Raw genomic sequence first — 19668 nt, 5'->3', positions numbered from 1 at the left:
TGGCACCTTGAAAACTGACCAAGAGATCATGATGGAGATCTCCATGCGAAAGCAAAAAGCAAGTGAGTGCTATAACGTTTTCCACGCGGACATAATTTCCTTGAACGCGCGCTTAACAGAACCCATGTCGGAGCTTCTACTGATTGACATTATAAAAAGGAACGTCAACAGTAGCCTTAAGCTGATGCTTTTCAACGCAGATGTAAGGACCCTTCATGATCTACGCGATGTAGCACGCAGAGGTGAACAAGTGCTGAAAGAAAGCAAGCTGTTGGGAGCCACTTACCCAGGACGGCATGTAAACGAAGCACGCGTGACAGCCCCGGATATAAGGATGGAAGGCGAGGACGGCGAAGTGGATCCACAGATAGAGGCGCTGGAATATCGACGCAACAGGAGACCGGACTATTCGGGAATCCAATGCTGGAATTGCCAGGCAATGGGCCACTCCTACATATACTGTGAAGAACCCATTAGGAATCCTTTTTGTTTTAAATCTGGGTATAAGGGTGTATTTACTCCTAAATGTCCTAGGGACCATCGCAGGCAGGGAAACCAGTACCCGAGCGAGAAGGCGGGGGAACCTCGTTCGGCTTCATAGCTCCCACACCAGCCAGTGCTCGAGGCGTCCTCCCGCGCACTGAACCAGAGGGTGAATCTCTGCATGGAGGTGGTGAGCTTCCGAGGTGCAGTAGTACCCTGGCAGAAGAACCCTCAAATATGATAATAACTTACCCTGACAGTACGGACAATTCGAATAGTTCTGAATCCGAGAGTCAAACGTCCTCATCCGCGATGGGCGAACCGACCAGAATTCTGCAACGCCAGCATAGGGATGTCGCTTGCCAAACACAATTTCCACCAAACCTAGAAGAAAGGGAACATAGGTATGAACAAATAAGACATACCATTTTCGAACAATACCCGGTATCGGACAATATTTTGAAGTGTAGGAAGAGATACCACAGGAGAGTACAGGAGCGCAGACTGCTGCAAGCCACCACGTTAACGCTTACAGAGGATGAAAGGCCTCTCGTAAAGGCTAAAATTAAAGATAGTTTTCTTGTAGGGCTGTTGGACTCGGGAGCCAACGTCTCCATCTTAGGAAAAAATAGTTTAGAATTCCTAGAGAACAACGGCTTCGATTATCAGCCCTTACATGCGTTCGTATATACCGCGGGCGGCAACAAGCAAAAAATATTAGGCTCAGTATCTCTACCGGTCACCTTTAAAAATGTGACTAAGGTTATTCGTTTTTACCTTGTTCCTTCACTTCTCCAAGAAGCCTACTTCGGGGTAGATTTTTGGAGAGCATTTGCGTTAGCTCCCGAAATATTCCCAAGCGTAGAGTGCATAGAGGCCAGACTTGAAAAGGAAGAGGAACTCAACCTCCATGAATTGTCACCAGACCGGAAATTAGAATTGCAAAAGGTCATCGAGACGTTTCCTTCGTACGAGAAGTTAGGCCGAGGGCAAACTAAATTAGTGGAGCATCACATTGACACCGGTGATGCAGTTCCCATAAAAAGCAAACATTTCCCTCTTTCGCCACCGAGGCAAGCCGAAGCTTTTAGCGAACTAGACAGGTTACTCGAATTAGGAGTTATAGAAGAATCAAACTCCCCGTGGTGTAGTCCTGTAGTACTGGTCCGGAAACCAGGTAAGGTTAGGCTGTGCATAGATTCTAGGAAGGTCAACGCGGTGACTAAGAAAGACTCGTACCCCCTTCCTCATATCAACGGCTTATTGAGCAGACTGAAAGATACGCATTTTATTAGTGGCATTGATCTGAAGGACGCGTTCTTCCAGATCAAATTGACAGAGTCCTCCAAGGAAAAAACAGCATTCGCAGTTCCGAGGAGGCCTCTGTACCACTTCAAGGTAATGCCATTCGGCCTGTGCAATGGACCGCAGACTATGAGTAGGCTGATGGACAAGGCCATCCCTTCGCGTCTGCGAGAGAATGTCTTTGTCTACCTGGACGACCTAATGGTATGCAGCACTAATTTTGAAGACCACCTGAAATTGCTAGCGGAAGTGGCCCAATGTTTGAGAGACGCAGGGCTGACAATAAACGTGGAAAAAAGTAAATTTTGTTAGAAGGAAATTCGTTACTTAGGGTACCTGATAGGCAGCGGGTGCTTGAAAGTGGATCCAGGGAAAATAGAAGCAATGCAAAACTTCCCGATCCCTAAATCCCCTCGGCAAGTGCGTAGGTTTGTGGGCATGCCGAATTGGTACAGGGCGTTTATTACCAATTTTGCTGACTTGGCAGGTACCTTGACCGACTGTCTTCGTAAGTCAGCAGGCCCGTTCAAGCTTACAACTGAAGCTATAGAGGCCTTCGAAAAGCTAAAAGTAGCTTTGAGTTCCGCCCCTGTCTTGGCCCAACCAGACTTTCCAAGGGAATTCGTGATACAATGCGACGCTTCCAAAATAGGTGTTGGCGGAGTGTGGTTCCAGGTCGATAACGAGGGCGCTGAGCATCCGATCGCGTTTGTGTCGAAAAAACTGAACAATGCTCAACGCAATTACACGGTAACCGAGCTGGAATGTCTCGCCGCCATAATCAGCGTGAAGCGTTTCCGACCCTATGTGGAGGGATTACCGTTTCGTATTATCACGGACCACTCCAGTCTCAAGTGGTTAATGACACAAAAGGACTTGAGCGGGAGGTTGGCGAGCTGGTCGCTCTTACTGCAAAGATACGACTTTAAAATGGAACATCGTAAGGGCACCCTGAATGTAGTACCAGATGCGCTGTCGCGGTTTGATGCCGATGAATTGTCTTTCACTACCACACCCGGGGAAATAGATTTAGTCTCGCCCGAATTTAGCAGCAACGAATATTTAGACTTAATTCGGACCGTCACCGAAAATGAGGAATCGCTTCCGGATTTACGAGTGGTGGACGGGGTAATTTTCAAACGAGTTAAATTTCGTAAGGGGGTGGAAGGTGAAGAAGATTCGCTGTGGCGATTATGGTTGCCGAAAGGGTTGACTGAGGAAGCAGTGAGACTAGCACATGACGCTAACCCGAGTTACCATGGCGGGTGGCAGAAAACCTTAGAACGCGTTAGGCAGAAACACTTCTGGCCGCAGCAGGCTAAGGACGTTAGGGACTACGTCCAGCGTTGCGATACCTGTAAATCAGTAAAACCTACTAATCAGCAGTCGAGACCGCCTATAGAAAATACCTTTGCATCCGAGAGGCCATTTCAGCGATTATATTGCCATTTCCTAGGACCGTATCCGAGATCTAAGCGGCGAAATCAATTCCTTTTTATAGTACTAGACCATCTTTCAAAATACGTTTGGCTAAAGCCCATGCAGAGAGCCATCACTGTTAACGCTATAAATTACTTCGCTTCCGAAATTTTTCCAGCTGTAGGGGTCCCTCAATTTATTCACAGTGACAAGGGAAAGCAGTTTATCTCGAAGGAAATGAACCAATTTTTTGCAAATTATGGGGTGACGCACGTGAGGACGGGGTTATATTCTCCCCAAGCAAACGCATCCGAGCGCGTTAATAGAGAAATTGTTTCGATGATTAGGATTTTCCTGAAGGATAAACCTGACCATACTGATTGGGATAAGCATATACCCGAGATTTTATCAGTTTTGAGAAGCGATTTTCATACGGCGATTCAGTGCTCTCCATACTTTGCATTATATGGCCAAAATATGGTTCAACATGCCTCAGCGTACACAATTTTAGAGAAACTCGGCAGCCTTCGGGAAGACCAGGTTACAATAGTGAGCAGAACGGACAAGTTGACTAATATTCGCGAGCAGATCCGTAGAAATTTAGATCAGGCCAAGGATAGGGGGATAAACACCTATAACAAGCCCTCTAGGCAAGTCAACTACAAGGAAGGCCAAGAAGTTTTCAGGAAAAACTTTGCCTTATGTAACTTCAAGCAGGGCATTAACGCCAAATTCCTGCCAAAATACCTAAAGTGTCGCGTGCTCCGGAAAATAGGCTATGCACTGTATGATCTCGAGGACCTAAACGGGAAATTGATAGGGCGCTTCCATGCTTCGGATATTCGTCCACAATGAACAACAAGAACACTTTTTTTGCCAAATTACCAAATGATCTTTTTTTATATCTACCTACCAATCGGATTTTTTTTGTCTGGGCGTTTTGGCGGTCGGGTACATCTCGCCCAGTATTATCCCCGAGCACTGACCTCATGGGGTGTTCACACGCGTACTCACCGAGGACCGTGAACACCCTGGTAGTCCACGCTTAGGTCGGACTAGCCTTTCGGAGTTTGGACGAGTTCTCCATATCAAAATGTCTACACTTTTTTTGTCTTGCCTTTCAGTGGGGGCGATAACCACTAGAAATCATCTTTCGGAGTTTTGACGAGTTCTCCATAACAAATGTCTAATTGCCGCAAAGCCCTTTTAAACTAGGAAAAAGAATTAATTCCCGATCTGACTAAACTTTTTTGTTGATGGACCTATGTTGCCCGGCTAGCTCCGTAGTAGGACTTTGAGACTCTTAACTCAGGGGTGAGTCGTGCCCCACGTTGATTGGCATCGGAGGTTCCCGGTAGTGGCTTCCCACAGATGAACCGGTTTCCTGTTCGCTTCATCGTCAGGTCTTCCAAGCGAAGCAGGTTTGTTATGGTCCACTTGGGAGATTCAACCTTGGAACGTACCAGTTGGCTGGTGATAGGAAAGGTGAGGATCCACCCTCACTCATGTCTGCCTGGGGTGGTTGAAACAAAATTTTGTTAATTTCGCGCAGGTGGCATCACGAAATAATCCAGCGATGTCGGAAAATTCCCAATAACGGCAGCCACCATGGCGTAACTATACAAGGTGACAGCTGACTAGTAGGTTCATACGAATTGACACATTAACTTTCAGCGCAGTATGATTTTGACATTAGTCCATCGGTTCACAAAACCGAAATATATCGAACTTTTAATGATGGCCCCTTCGGGGGAGCCTAAAATCCCTAGAGGGCGCGTCCCCAGGTGGCGGATAGGGGAATGCCTCCCAGATATGGGTGGTAGGAGAGAAATCAAATATCTCCCGCGGACCACACAGGCCGAAGAAGGACACTTCGTTAATAAACCAAAGTAAAAAAAAAAAAAATCCTGTCGCCTCTTTGGGAGCCGAGTAGCCGGCAGGTGGGCGTCTGTTCTCCATGTAAGGAGCGGCCTGCTTCGAGCAATCTGTGAACTCATCACTCGCTTATTGAAATTTAAATAATATTCTAGCATGGATCAAAACGATAACGGAAACTATTCTCCACGGGGTAACCAGCATTTGCGACACAATCCCTCTGCTTCGGCAGCTGGCACATCGGATGTGGAGGTGCCAAATTCACGCTTTAATATTAGGATGAATGAAACTGAAACGACCGACCAAGATCATATTCCTGAAAGTAACAAACATCACAGAATCGGAATGAAGCATAAAACACAAATATGTACATGGAATGTACGAACTCTCTATGAGAGTGGTAAGCTTGAACAGCTACGGAGGGAAATGCACCGATACAAAATAGACATATTAGCCATACAAGAGTGCAGATGGACAGGATATGGCCGAATAAATGACCAAGGAACAACGTTCCTATACTCGGGCCGAAATGAAGGAGAGAGTCACACCAGCGGCTTAGGTTTTTTAATAACAAGTACAATAGCGAAAAGTATTATTGAATGGGTGCCGATAAGCCCCAGAATTATTATACTTAAACTCCGCACTAGAGCAAGGAAACATGTTTTATTGGACCAACAGAAAGCCAAAATGACGAAATCAAAAACGAATTTTTCGATACGCTCAACAGCTGCGAAAATTCACACGTAAATCAAGGGGACATATGTGTTATTCTGGGCGACTTTAATGCTAAAGTTGGATCTGACAATGATGGTCTAGATATATACATGGGTAAACACAGCCCTGGTACCCGGAATGACAATGGTAGTAGGCTTATAGAATTTTGTTGTGAAAACGGTCTGGTGATCGGTGGTCCACAAAACAACATGGACGTCTCCGGATCAACGCACTAATAACCAAATTGATCACGTACTAATAAACAGCAGATGGAGGTCATCCTTGCTAGATGTGCGTGTTAAAAGAGGAGCAGATATTGGTAGCGATCACTACCTTGTAGCTGGTAGTTTCAGATTTAAGGTAGCCGCAGTACAGAAAAACCTTCAAAAATTAGCAAGAAAATTGATATTGAGAAACTAAAGCATGAAGAATATTAAAATGCCTTTAATGCCGCAGTACGCGAACGTGTTGAACAGGTAAACATGAGTGGTAGTACAGGTGACAGGCTAGACTTCGTTAATAATATCTACCAAGAACTTGGTAGCAGTATCCTTGGACACAAAAACAAAGCAAAGAAAGTATGGCTAACAAATAGTACGTGGACACTTATTGAACAGCGGCGGAAAATTAAAGAATCGCTTCTCAGACGGACGAACAACAATGACACGGAGGAAGCAAGGCAGTTATCCGCAAGGTATAAGAAAAATGCAAGCAAATTAAGAAGTCTGCTAGAAAAGACAAGAGGGAATGGGCTGACACATTAGCAAGTCGAGCTGAAACGGCAGCCAGATTAAATAATATGAGGGAACTCTATGAGATTAGTAGGGAACTCACCGGAAAATACAGGAGTGGTCAAAAACCAGTAAAAGACTTAAACGGAAATCTTATTACTGAAAGCGAACAACAAATGAGTGTATGGGTGGAACACTTCAAGAAAGTATTAAATAATCCTGTAGGTGAAGCGACCTAAATTCCAACACTATTGCTGCAAACTACAACAGCCAACCCCACTTCAATGGGGTAAACAGCGCGCCCCCTACGAAAAATGAAATAATTTCAGTAATCAAGTCCTTAAAAAAGGGCAAGGCCCCAGGAATTGATGACATATATGCTGAATACCTCATAGCAGATCCAGATACCGCAGCTGAAACCTTACTTCCAATCCTCCGTCAGGTATGGGAAGAAGAATCCTACCCTCGTCAGTGGAATGAAGGCATACTTGTAAAAGTCGCAAAAAAGGGAGATACCTCTGATTGTAACAACTACAGAGGTATCACCTTACTCTCGATTCCTAGCAAAGTGTTCTTCACGATCTTACTGTCCCGAATTCAAGAGGCGGTGTATGGAACTCTAAGAGAAAATCAGTTTGGCTTTAGACAAAACCGATCCTGTGTTGATCTAATAAATACCGTCCGAATCATTGTTGAACAATGCTGTGAATACAGAACATCAGCTTATTTACTTTTTATCGACTTTAAAAAGGCTTTTGATAGTCTCGACAGGAAATATATTTGGGAAATACTACGAAAACGAGGGATGCCCAATAAAATAATCAACATTATAAAGGCAATGTATGCCGAATTTAAGTGCCGGGTCAGTCACGATGGGCGCCTCTCAGAACCCTTCGAAATTAAAAGCGGGTGCGACAGGGATGCATACTCTCGCTGCTCTTGTTTATCTTGGCATTAGACGAGATTATGAGGAACGCAGAAAATGGTGGACACGGTGTACAGTGGACGCCTTTCACTCAGCTAGGGGATTTAGAATATGCAGACGATGTCTGTCTGCTAAGCCACAGAAGTACTGACCTTCAACACAATTTAGAAGCTGTCAACACACATGCAAAGGAGGCCGGACTAAGCATCAATACAGCGAAAACCAAAGTCATAAGATGCGGCTATAGTATTTCATCAAGGCCATTGACGCTTACGGTTGACGAAAATGAAATCGAAGGTGTAGAGTCCGTTGTTTATCTTGGTAGTATTGTCTCAAATAAGAGCGGTGCAGATGAGGACGTTCAGTCTCGCATAAACAAAGCAAGAATGGTTTTTGGGCAACTGGCAAACGTGTGGGGGTCCAGCCAAATATCTTTAAAAACGAAGCTTCGACTGTTTAATTCGAATGTTAAATCAGTACTGTTTTATGCTTGCGAGACGTGGAAAAGCTCAACTTCAATTCAGAAACGTCTACAAAGTTTTTATTAATAAATGTCTGCGCCAAATCCTGAAAATTCGATGGCCGGAAAGAATTTCAAATGACGACTTATGGTCTAGAACAAATCAACCTAAGGCTACCACAGAAATAACCAAGCGTAAATGGTCGTGGATTGGTCACACTCTCAGAAGACCTCCAGTAAATATAGCCAGACAAGCATTGCGATGGAATCCACAAGGAAGCCGACGACCTGGTGCACCTGCGAAAACTTGGCGCAGAACTGTGGATAAAGAACTCGAAGACGCAGGATATACGTGGAATGACATCACAAGAACTGCACCTAACAGAATAAGATTTAAGTCGGTGGTCGAGGCCCTATGCTCCAATAGGAGTTGAGGAGGATGATGATGATGATGATAATGCAGGATTGTCACCGCGACTACCACCTTGTATGGTTCTACTATGGCAACCACAGTTAAATCATGCGATTTAACGGCGCCGTTCCACTGCGCAGTCGCAATAATGGAACGAAAGTTTTCCACAATGCCATGGCGCGGTCGGCCATTTTGGGCAGAAAATCAGAACTTAGATTGCAAGCGTTGGTATCGGTTGGGTTTTGCCAGGGAATTTAGATCATAGCAACGCCGTGAACTTTACAACTTTGCGAAAAGCATTACCTATAAACTATGGGCTCTTATGTGCGCATATTGGAAATAGAACATAAAGTAACTTAAAGCGAAAAATCCAAACGAGATTTTCTGTAATTATATGAAGTGAATACGTGGTGTGCTTGGGCTACGGTTGCGGGCATAATTTGTTGGTCGGCTGTGTGAGTACTGGTGATTGTTAGCAGGATTTCAAGAACGCGTTAATTTTTTTTTTTTAAAGCCCCTATAAGAATAGTGTGAGGTAAAGAAATACCCTCTGTAAAAGGGGCAGTTTAATATTAAGACGACAACCACTGCCCGCACAACATCATATAGGCCGCTGTAACCAACCACCACCAACAACAACAACAGAAAGGCCGCTTCATATAGGCCGCTGTAACCAACCACCACCACCAACAGCAACAGAAAGGCCGCTTCATATAGGCCGCTGTAACCAACCACCACCACCAACAACAACAGAAAGGCCGCTTCATATAGGCCGCTGTAACCAACCACCACCACCAACAGCAACAGAAAGGCCGCTTCATATAGGCCGCTGTAACCAACCACCACAACCAACAACAACAGAAGGGCCGCTTTATATAGGCCCACCGAAATAAGCCGGACGCAACAACCGCCGGTCACGATAATATCTGCAAAGGCCGCTTCATATAGGCCCACCGAAATAAACCGGACGCAACAACCGCCGGCCACGATAACAGCTGCAAAGGCCGCTTCATATAGGCCCACCGAAATAAACCGGACGCATCAACCGCCGGTCACGATAACAGCTGCAAAGGCCGCTTCATATAGGCCCATCGAATTAAACCGGCCTTGCACCAGCAATACAACCCCAACAGGCCGCAACCATTAAACTGACCTTGCACCAGCAATAACGACAACAACAGGCCGTAACAATTAAACCGGCCTTGCACCAGCAATAACAACCCCAACAGGCCGCAACCATTAAACTGACCTTGCACCAGCAATAACGACAACAACAGGCCGTAACAATTAAACCGGCCTTGCACCAGCAATAACAACAACCACAGACACCCACAGCCTCTTGCTGGCTAAGTAGGTATTAGCCTATCGGGTGAGTCGCTGCCAAAGTAGTTAGAACGTAAACTTTAGAAATTAGACAAAACTAAATGCATTATTTTCTTAATTAAAATAAACAGAAAAGGGAAATTAGGATTAGACACACAAATTTAGAAGTTGTACCTAAACCTTTAATTAAAAATTCTCGCATTTAAGGGGTGGGGTTCCTTTTATTTTTTTTTTTCATGCGCTTCAGTAACACTTACTTTTAGTTTCACAACATTAGGAATCTATTTATATATATATAACTAGTACATACATATAATTTGATGCACACTGGCGAGCGTTGTCGTATTTAGGACACTACAGTCTAACTATACTGGAGCTTAGTTCCGGTTGTCTTATTTATTTAAATGCAATTTTTCTTTGCATTTGCTTACTTATTAGTGAGATGAAATTGAACTTATTGTAACCAAATTAGATACGTCAACCTAAGAATAGAAAATAAAGCGAGCTCAGGGACATTATTAAAACGACGTTCATACATATGTTCGAACTAGTATATTATATTATGTAATACTTTAATAAACTGGTAACACATATGCGCATTGCTAACTCAATTGGAATGAATGTAAATTTTAACAAAATTGCTGCTCAGCTACTAAATGAATTGTAAACAAGAAGAAAACCAACACAACCTAAATTAACCTATATGAAGAAAAGACCGAACAACCATTAGGTGTTTAGTAATATTGCATTAATAAGGCAATAGGTATGTGGCCACATACTTATGACATATTTATGAAGTGTACCAGCGCACTTTATTTCAGATACATGAATGTGTAAGCAATCTATAGGAATCAATCAGGTCTAGGTTTTATTCTTATTTCCTGTCGTAGTGACTAACGATTCAATGAATTTCCTTACTACGCCATTCAATCGATAAATGTACTACATATAAACGTTTTTTTTTAATTCATAAAATTCTAAATAAGGGAAACCTTAACTAATAACAGATTATCATCATTGCTGTTTCTTTTGGTCAGCATTTTTTTTTTTTTAATTGAACCAACAAGTTTTAATTGAAGCCATAAAAACAAATAATCCCCTTGAAAAGTTTATAATTTTGGAAAAACTTGTTGTGTTTGATACTCTAATTATATACAGTTCATGGCATAAAATTATCAAGCGCGCTTACGACGCAAAATCAGCAATACTTAACATTCATATATGTATGCACGTGAAGAGAGGGCGATGGCATAATACAATATACCTGAATATTTACCTACACAGACAATTTATAGAGATTTATAAAAAGAAAAAAAATAATTATATATATATAAGGGCAACCCAAAATAAGAGGGAAAATTAACAAAATTTACACCTTTGAATTTAATAAGAATAAGTTACATGCATAATATCGGAAGGAATGTTTTAATTGGAAGTAATTAGATTGTATGCTATTACAAGTGTCTACATACCTAGCTTATGTATTTTCATATATGATGTATTATAAATAAAAAGGGTTTGTAGAATGGGAATGCTGGCATTATTATTGATTTAGAAGGCATAGGGTAATACAGGTAAGGGGCCACCGAAATTCAGGTGCATCGGTGGCCATGGATTTTGAGGGTGGGATATGCACCGGGCGTCGCAACAACACCCGCGGCGCCCCCAAGATATATTCGGCCCTTTTATTTATATTTTTATTTTTCAGCCGTTTTTTTTTTTTAGTTTGATTTTCAACGTTGGTAACCGGCCATGTCCGGTTCGGTAATTTTTTTTTTGCGCTTAGTTTTTTTGAAGTTTCTTTTTTTTTGAATTTTAAATTTTTGAATGTTTAACGGTCTGTCCGTGACATCTGGTTCGACCGGATGTTGTTTTAGTTTGAATTTATAAGCGTTTTGAGTCGGTCTCTCCGCTTCTGTCAGGGTTTTTGATTTTGACAGATTTCAGTTTTGATAGGCATGATAGGAACTTTTTTTTATGGCGCAGGAACAGTAAGGTTGGCAAGGGCCCGCCCCAGCCGACAATGACTAGCCACTGTGCACCACCACATCATGCCGACCGCCTTCCTTACTGCTTCCACCGTAGATGCGATACCATAACAAGCATCAGACCGATAGGAGGATTTTAATTTATTAATGGCTTTACTAATATCCTCAGAAGAGAGACATAGCGATCCAAAGTTAACAACACAGTCCTAACTCTCCGGAAATTCAAATATTTGATTATTATTATCTTCTGGGTCAAAATTCGATTTGAAAAACTCCGCAAATAAATTGGCTGTTTCAGTTGGAGAATTCGCAGAATTGTCATCGAGAAAAACACCTGCTGGGACACTGGCGCAGCATTTTTTTGACTTTATGTAATTCCAGAAGGATTTCGGATTAGACTCGACTCAATGTTACGAATGTAATTGGTGTATAGATACTTATCCAAATTGTTGAAACTCCTAAGATAAAACTTGTATTTAGTAAAAAACAAATGATTCTTCGAGTTTTTGAATTTTTTAAAGTATTTGTTACTAAGATTCTTCAATTTCTTTAAGTCCCTTGAATACCGTGGCAATTTATAGGATCTTTTTCTTTTAACCGAGATCCAATCCAATCAGTGGTTGTATAAAATAGTTTTGAAAGTGCGGAAGCTATTAGCGGTATCAAGTCCCTCAAGTAGCTCCTCCCAGTTTATTTGAAATAAGCAATCATTAAAACCGGAGAAATCAAATGAATTAAAAAACACTGCTTTCAAAATTCTCCGAAGCAAAACAATAAAAATTAACTGTAGTAATCAAAGGCAAATGATGCCTGTCGCTAGGCGTAATAGGGTTCATGCACTCCCTTACTTCACAATTAATATTATCACTAATAAATACAAGATCTAAAAGTCTGTTTAGAGAATTAACATTATTGTTAATTTGAAATAAATTTAGGCTCAATAAATTATCAATGAGGTACAATTCATGATTTCCAGAAAGATTAGAAGGCGTAAGGCCGTTATTAGATAAACTGAGTGACCAATTGACATTACATAGGTTAAAATCACCTAGCACACAGAGATGATTATCACTTACATCACTTAAAGCTAAAGAAACAATATTGTCTGTGTGAGCCTTGTATAACTCAAGTGCGCTCGAAGGTGGTACATATGATGCCATAACGTACAGAGAACCTTGCGAGGTGGTGCCAGTTAAGCAAACGCAGATCTGGTCCAGCAAAGTATCATTAATTTCTAGTTGCACTAAAGAAGCTCGAAGTTTACGTTTGACGGCAATTAAAACACCACCGCCTCGATTGAGGCCAGTTTTTTCTGCATCACGATCCTTGCGAGATACATTAAAAAGGTTGGAGTCAAAAAACTCAGAATCAAAAAATGTTTCATTAAGCCATGTTTCCACGAATACGAAGATGTCATAATCTAACTGCGCGCTAAACTTGTACACCAGGTCAGCTTTGGTCCTCATGCCAGACAGATTTTGATAATAAATTTTCAGTCCACTGATATTTTTAATAGGGGGGAAGTCACGCCTTACTACCTTCGTAGCGGCTTCCGATGAGCCCTTCGAAAAAACTGAAAAGGCTTTACCACGACGTTCACCGGCCAAAGATCTCAGCATAACACCTTCTCATACGACGACTCAGGAACACCCAACTTGAAACTCACTCGAGTCAGAGTAGACAGCGAAACATCTTTTTTAACCAGTTTGGCACATGATAGAAATTTCGCCTCTATCTTTGTTTGCTTAGCCACATAATCTATAATATTACCATCTGACACAGATGGTGTAAAAGAGGAAATATGAAGCCATTTATAGCGATCGGCAACATCAAGGTCAGTGCAAACACTAGTACCAATAATGCGAGCCTGTTTGTTATTATTATTATTCCTGCGCCCCCTATGCATCATCTCAGTCAACTGCCCATTTTCATTATCAACAATTTCGACAGCGTCAACAATAGGCTCGTGGGGTGAAATATTGTTATTGGATGGCTGGATGGGTCTAATGTTGTCATTCACCGTGACTGCATTATTACTACTATTAACACCTTCAGGCATTGAAATTGTACCAGCGTCAGCATCACCATTGTCATTTTGAATTTTATGTTCATTTTTATCTTTATTTACACTTTTATTTCTTCGATTCCTTTTATTTCGCACTGTTTTCCATTCGTTTGAGTTACCGGATTTGTCAACAGTAACCGGAGTTGGTGAAGCTAGTTGCGTAGCAGCCGCATTAACAATAGGCACCACACTTGAAGAGATAGCAACAGCAGCAGCATCATGAGGCTGAATATTCGACGGTGGATGTGCATAGGAAGCAGTATCAGTCTGGTTGTATAGTCTCTCGACGGCTTTATCAACGCCGTCAGCAGAGCCAGACGCAGTTGAAGTATTAGTAACAGCAGCATTATTATCAACAGATCCACTAGCGACTGTTGACACGCACGAAGAAGCTGACTGCTTTGATGTAGACAAGTTGCTGTTTACACAGCACAATTTCTCAAATTTCGTGAGCAAATGAGACAAAATAGAATTGTTTTCAGTGAGCTTACAATGCAAGCCACGAACCTCAGCTTGAAGAGAATCTCTTTTTTCTCGTAAGCCCTCATTATCTTTATGCAAAATAGCCATAGCAGAAAGCGACTGAGAGTTAAAAATGTTCAACTCAGCAAAATTTTCATTAGCAGTTAGCGGATTAGGCATTTGCACTAGAGTAGCTTGTCGTTGTTGTAACGAAGAGTTATGTGAAGCAAAATTGTCATTAGCTGATATCGGGTTAGGCATTTGCACTAGAGTAGCTTGTTGTTGTTGTAAAGAAGAGTTATGTGAAGTAATAGACTCGTCTTGTTGAGATGGAGCACACAAACCACAAATGTAAATATTGTCAACATTGTTTAGATGGTTTAGGTCGGCAGACAAGCTACCAACAACACAACTTATATGGTAAATTTCTCTGCAATTTTCACATTGCACCGAAGTTTGGGCGCGATCCACTCTATGGCCACAAAAACAAGGCATAATATTGCAATTAATAAACTATGATAAACATAGAAAAACTAAGAGAGTCAATGTTCTATCACAATTTTAGATTGTAATTTTTATTTTTAAGCGACACTTAACAAAAGCACAAATTTAAATAAAACATTAGAGCGCAGCAAAAACACGTCTGTTCACGTCAATCACTTAAAGGCAGTGATCGAAATTTTCCAAGTTGAGAGAATGAGCAATAGTTTTCTCGTCCCGGTTGTAAATATTTACAAATTATCTGCACAGCTAAATTATTTAGTAACACTTGCCTTCAAAGCTTACGTTTAGCGCAGCAAGTTTATTTTAAATTAGTGTAAATATTCACAGAAAAGCATGTTGGTAATGTTCCGAATAGAGTCAATATTTTTTTTAAAACGCATCATAAAGGAAGTAACATAAACTCCTTTGCACACCTATTTGGTGCTTGAAATACGAAGAGGAGAAATTGAACTAAAAATATCCATTGAGGTCACTGTCTTCTATCTACAGATTCTTTTCGTTTGAAATTATTTCCGGAGGGGGCAGTAGGAACGACTTCTGTATTTGTATGATGTCATAATTCTTGAATTGAAACCCAACCCCATGTTCAAAAAAATATAAATGGTTAGAAAAGCCCTTTTTTGAAAATCATGTACTTCCCTATAAATGGCCAATGATACAGGTTTCATAAAGCGATTTATTTCTATGGCTAGGAATAAGCACACGCTAATTATGGATCTCACTCACCAATAGCTCATTCCAATTCCTGGCAGTCATCATCAGTGACAATTGTGATTGAGTCTTTGCGTTTTTTTTTAATCGAGGTGTAATGAGTTTAAAACTCGATGGCGATCTTCCTGAAACCGGAAATCAAAGGAAGGATAAAATTGTAAAGGTAACACCACATAATAATGAATAATATAGACCTGTAGGCTATTGGTAGTCAGTCAGTTTTAGATTTTCAGCATGCACCGATGCGCCGCAGCTCACGTTCAAGAGCCCATGCATTGACCTTCTGTAGATTACCTTGAATAACATGCCCTCTTTTTTCCAAATCTTCCATACTGTTTTCCGGCTTGATAATGTTCGAAGCCGGTACTTTCAACTTATAGGCAGGTCCAAATTTTATAAACTCATTATTGTCCGTAGGTATATCTCAGATATCTGTCGGCCACAACAGTTTGCAGATGGTAATGTGTTATTCCAATACAGTTCGTGGTATAAGATATTAAAATGGATTACTTAAGCTATTTTTATAAGTATACGTAGAACTATTTGTATCTAGTCAGACATCTGAGTGGATGAGTCCATGTTTATGTATCACTCTTCTACAATTTGATCGTCTTGTCATTTTCCAATGCTGCGGAAGCAAATTCCAAATGTAGACTATATTGCCCTCACTGCCCGACACTATCCACTTGCCCCCAGTAACAGCGAAGTTGGCGAATATGCAGTATTTCTCATTTTTATGTCCCATATATGTTTTTAGACATTAGCCCTTGGAGTAATCCCATAACTTTAATGTATTGTCTAAAGTTGCGGCTAGTATATATTTACCATTTGGCGAGAATTTGACAAAGCTCACAGGCGGATTATCGTCATCAATCAGTGTTTTCAAGCATTGCCCGCTGGCTGTATCCGAAATGCGACAGAGTCCGTCATAACTGGAACTCACAATCAATGAACCATCACGATTGAAATGAACGGCTGACACAGGGTCAGAATGTACTGGCAGAGTTGTTAAACACTTGCTAGTGCGCACATCCCAAATACGCACGCTCTCATCAAAACTGAGAGACACTATCAAATTCGATTTCGGATTAAAGTTGCAACAGAAGACACAATTGCTGAGGGACACAGTTAGCGTTTTCAAACATTTGCCCGAACCCAGTTCCCATACTTTAAGTGTTTTATGGTCACTGGCGCTTACCATAAAGACGTGTATCAGATGACCAGGCAACATGGCTTATGGCAAGCTTATGACCGGATATAGTTTTCTCAAATCTGCATTAATATGCGCCCCAAATTTTGATTAATTTATCAGCTGAAGAGATGACCAACCACTCACCATTTGGGGTGAATTTAACCGCAGATACCGCTTTGGTGTGTCCGCCCAGTGTAAACTTTAATGCATAGTTGGGTTTGACGGACATTGAACCGTTGTTTGATGGAGCATTAGATGGTGTGGATGATGAAGATTGCAGCGTGTTATGGTCTGTCGGCGCAGTTGGCATTGGTTGTGGCGCAGGTACACCTGGATGGCCATGTACAGCACCGATTGGTACCATCCTGTGGACAAGGGGCAATGGTACGTGACACGAATTCAGTGCTGCGGCTTGAATTTACTTTGGCGATTATAATTGCGGATGATGCCTTCACGCCGCACGGTGTTGTGATTTGTTGTTGCTATAGCCGACTGAGCTGAAGCAGTCAATTGAGACTTTATTAATTGCTTGTTTTACCTACAGTCTGTTGAGGATATTGCGCTCCAGCAACTTTACCAAAATATGAATTAAGTATTTTTCGTGTTATTTACTAATTAAAGATTTCTTGGTTGAAGTTACTTTTCCAATGTTTTTCCCCAAATTTTGCATTCAGCTGAGTCAAAAAAAAAAAAACCACTAGCATCTGCAAAATTGTAACCACCGATTGTGCTTTCATAAATAGCGTGATCGTTTTGCACGGAAATCTTTTAAATTCGTAAACATATAAAGCGCTAGAGGTGTGAGGCTCTCGATAAAACTTCGAAGCTGAGGCGTGATTGGCAGAAAAAGCACATCGCAATTGATGGATCCATTTGTTGAAAACTTCTGCGACACATGGTTATGAGCATAACGCTGATGTAGTGCAGCATCGCTGTATTGTATGTGGATCGAGACATATTACTTCATCATACCCATGGCCACCAAAATATAACGCTTGATTTGGACGGCCACCGATCATGCCACAACTACCCGCGAACTCAAAACAAGTTTAAGGGCAGGTTTTATGCATGAGATTTATATCACTGCCAGAATCTTTCGCGGGCATTGCAGTTGGTGCGGCAATGGCAGGGTTAAGACCAATTTACGAGGTCATGACACTTAACTTCAGCAGCTAAAGCATTTCACATGTCTGCCGGTATGGCCAATATGCCAATCGTTTCTCGTGGTCTCGATGGCACTGCCACGTATGTGACCGCTCAACATTCACAGCGCTTTGCTCCTTGGTATGCACATTGTCCTGTCCGGGGGTTTATGTTGCAATGTATGTCCAGTGGATGATAAAGTATGAGACACAGATTTGTATTACCCATTGGTAAGGCAAGAATGATGAAACCTAACAACCACATTACATTGGTAGCACATTCGAGGGCAATATAAAACTTCCCCAACAGCTGCAGCCGAACTAGCAAGAAGGGCGTTGAAGCTGAGATTATAAACTGGCGTTTCATACGCCCACTTGATATAGATACCATTTACAAATCAGTAACGCATCATCTTGTCACTGTGGAAGAGGGATAGGCACAGCATGATGTTGGCGCTGAAATTTGTGCGCGTATTACGGAGGATGAAACTTTCTTCCATTTTGGATGCACCCGTAAGGCATGTATGTGGCGTTGATATACCCATGACATATGCCAAAACACTAGAAGTTAATGCCTTACCACAGGCAAAATGTTGTCGCAGCTGTAACTAAAATTATAGGATCAACGCATCGGATTATTGCTCTCTAAAGCCTGTTGAGACGACATTTGGATCAGGTACCAGTTTGGCTCTATTTGATAGCTTAGCAGAAGGTGTGAAAATACTATTTTTTTAATTGATACGGCTAAATGAAAACAGTTTCCTTTTGTTTTGGCTTAAACAAACGTGAAATTATAAGTCAGCACTCAAAAACGTAAAAGCCTTTCGTGATGCAAAAGAAAATACTATACGAAAGCTGTGAAATCATAAATTTGTTGGCAAGTGTAGAATTGCTTGCGTGTATCTTGCGACAAAATGCATACTTTGTCACCCACTACCAGTTTTAACGCTGCGAATTGTCCTATATTGCGCTCAATGAGAAAATGAAGCCTGAGGTTCCCAAGAACAGTACAGTGGTAGCGGAAACTCACCTTGCCGACGTCGAAAGGCTTTCTTATGAGTCTCACCGTTGCTCCAGATTTCCTACCACCTATTTCCATGAAAATATACTCGCAGATTTTCCCAGTGACCAATCCTCACACTGGTCAGCGCATACAAACAATCCACCACCGTAGCTCGCACGTAAATTAAAACGGTCGGCAATTCTTAACCTTTTAATCCTTACAGAATTTTAAACACTTTGTTTAAAATAATATTTGTTTGAAAATTTCTTTCCACGACGCGTATGCTTCCACCATGCAATTAATAGTGCTACGCAAGCCACGCGCCATAGTAAAAGAAGGAAACAACGGAAAAATCGTTCGATTTTAGTCCCGTTTGTTTCAATTCATAGGAATTTTACATTCTATACACGGCTGTGTATTAATGTTCACTTTTTTGCCTTTGATGTTGGTATGCTTAGACCAGTGCGCGGACCTTTTAAGAGGAAAATGTTGGTAGACAAAAAAAAAATGAAAATAGTACTAGTTGGTACATTTTCATCCAAGAAACGAAAAAAATATCTACAGTTTTATATTTGTACAAAACAATGATTATTTATTGTAAAACAAATAAAGCACATTCCACGGAAATAACACTTTCAAAAAAACCACTGCCACAAAATAACCGATTTCGGCATGTTATCGTTGTTTAAAATTTTTATTTTTCGTTCAAAATTATTTCGAAAAGAAGAAAAAACTGATGAAAATAGTGCAGGAAAATATTCGCGTGCTCAGTTGCTACATTTATCTCATCAACAAATTGATTTCTTGTTTACATTTGTTTACAAACTCATCAAAATTGATTGGTGTGGTCAGCATCACCTTGGGTATACTCGGCAATTAAGCACATTTACCAAATGGTCGCAGTATTTGTTTTAAATGCGAAAATACTGAAATGTTGGTAGATTTTGGGTTTTA

General features: G+C 41.3%; 2 pseudogenes; one reads left to right on the top strand and one right to left on the bottom strand.

Annotated features, from left to right (window-relative positions):
* Positions 1-15930: 15930 nt before the first annotated feature.
* LOC137235141 (protein will die slowly-like) lies at positions 15931-16933 on the bottom strand (annotated as a pseudogene).
* Positions 16934-17637: 704 nt separating this feature from the next.
* On the top strand, positions 17638-18360 carry LOC137235140 (pyruvate dehydrogenase E1 component subunit beta, mitochondrial-like; annotated as a pseudogene).
* The last annotated feature ends 1308 nt before the right edge of the window (positions 18361-19668 follow it).

The sequence above is a fragment of the Eurosta solidaginis genome, chromosome X (assembly GCF_040869045.1).
Source record: "Eurosta solidaginis isolate ZX-2024a chromosome X, ASM4086904v1, whole genome shotgun sequence".
Classification (NCBI taxonomy): Eukaryota; Metazoa; Arthropoda; class Insecta; order Diptera; family Tephritidae; genus Eurosta; species Eurosta solidaginis.
The sequence above is the reverse complement of the archived record's forward strand: the minus strand, read 5'-3'. Positions and strand labels throughout refer to the sequence as shown.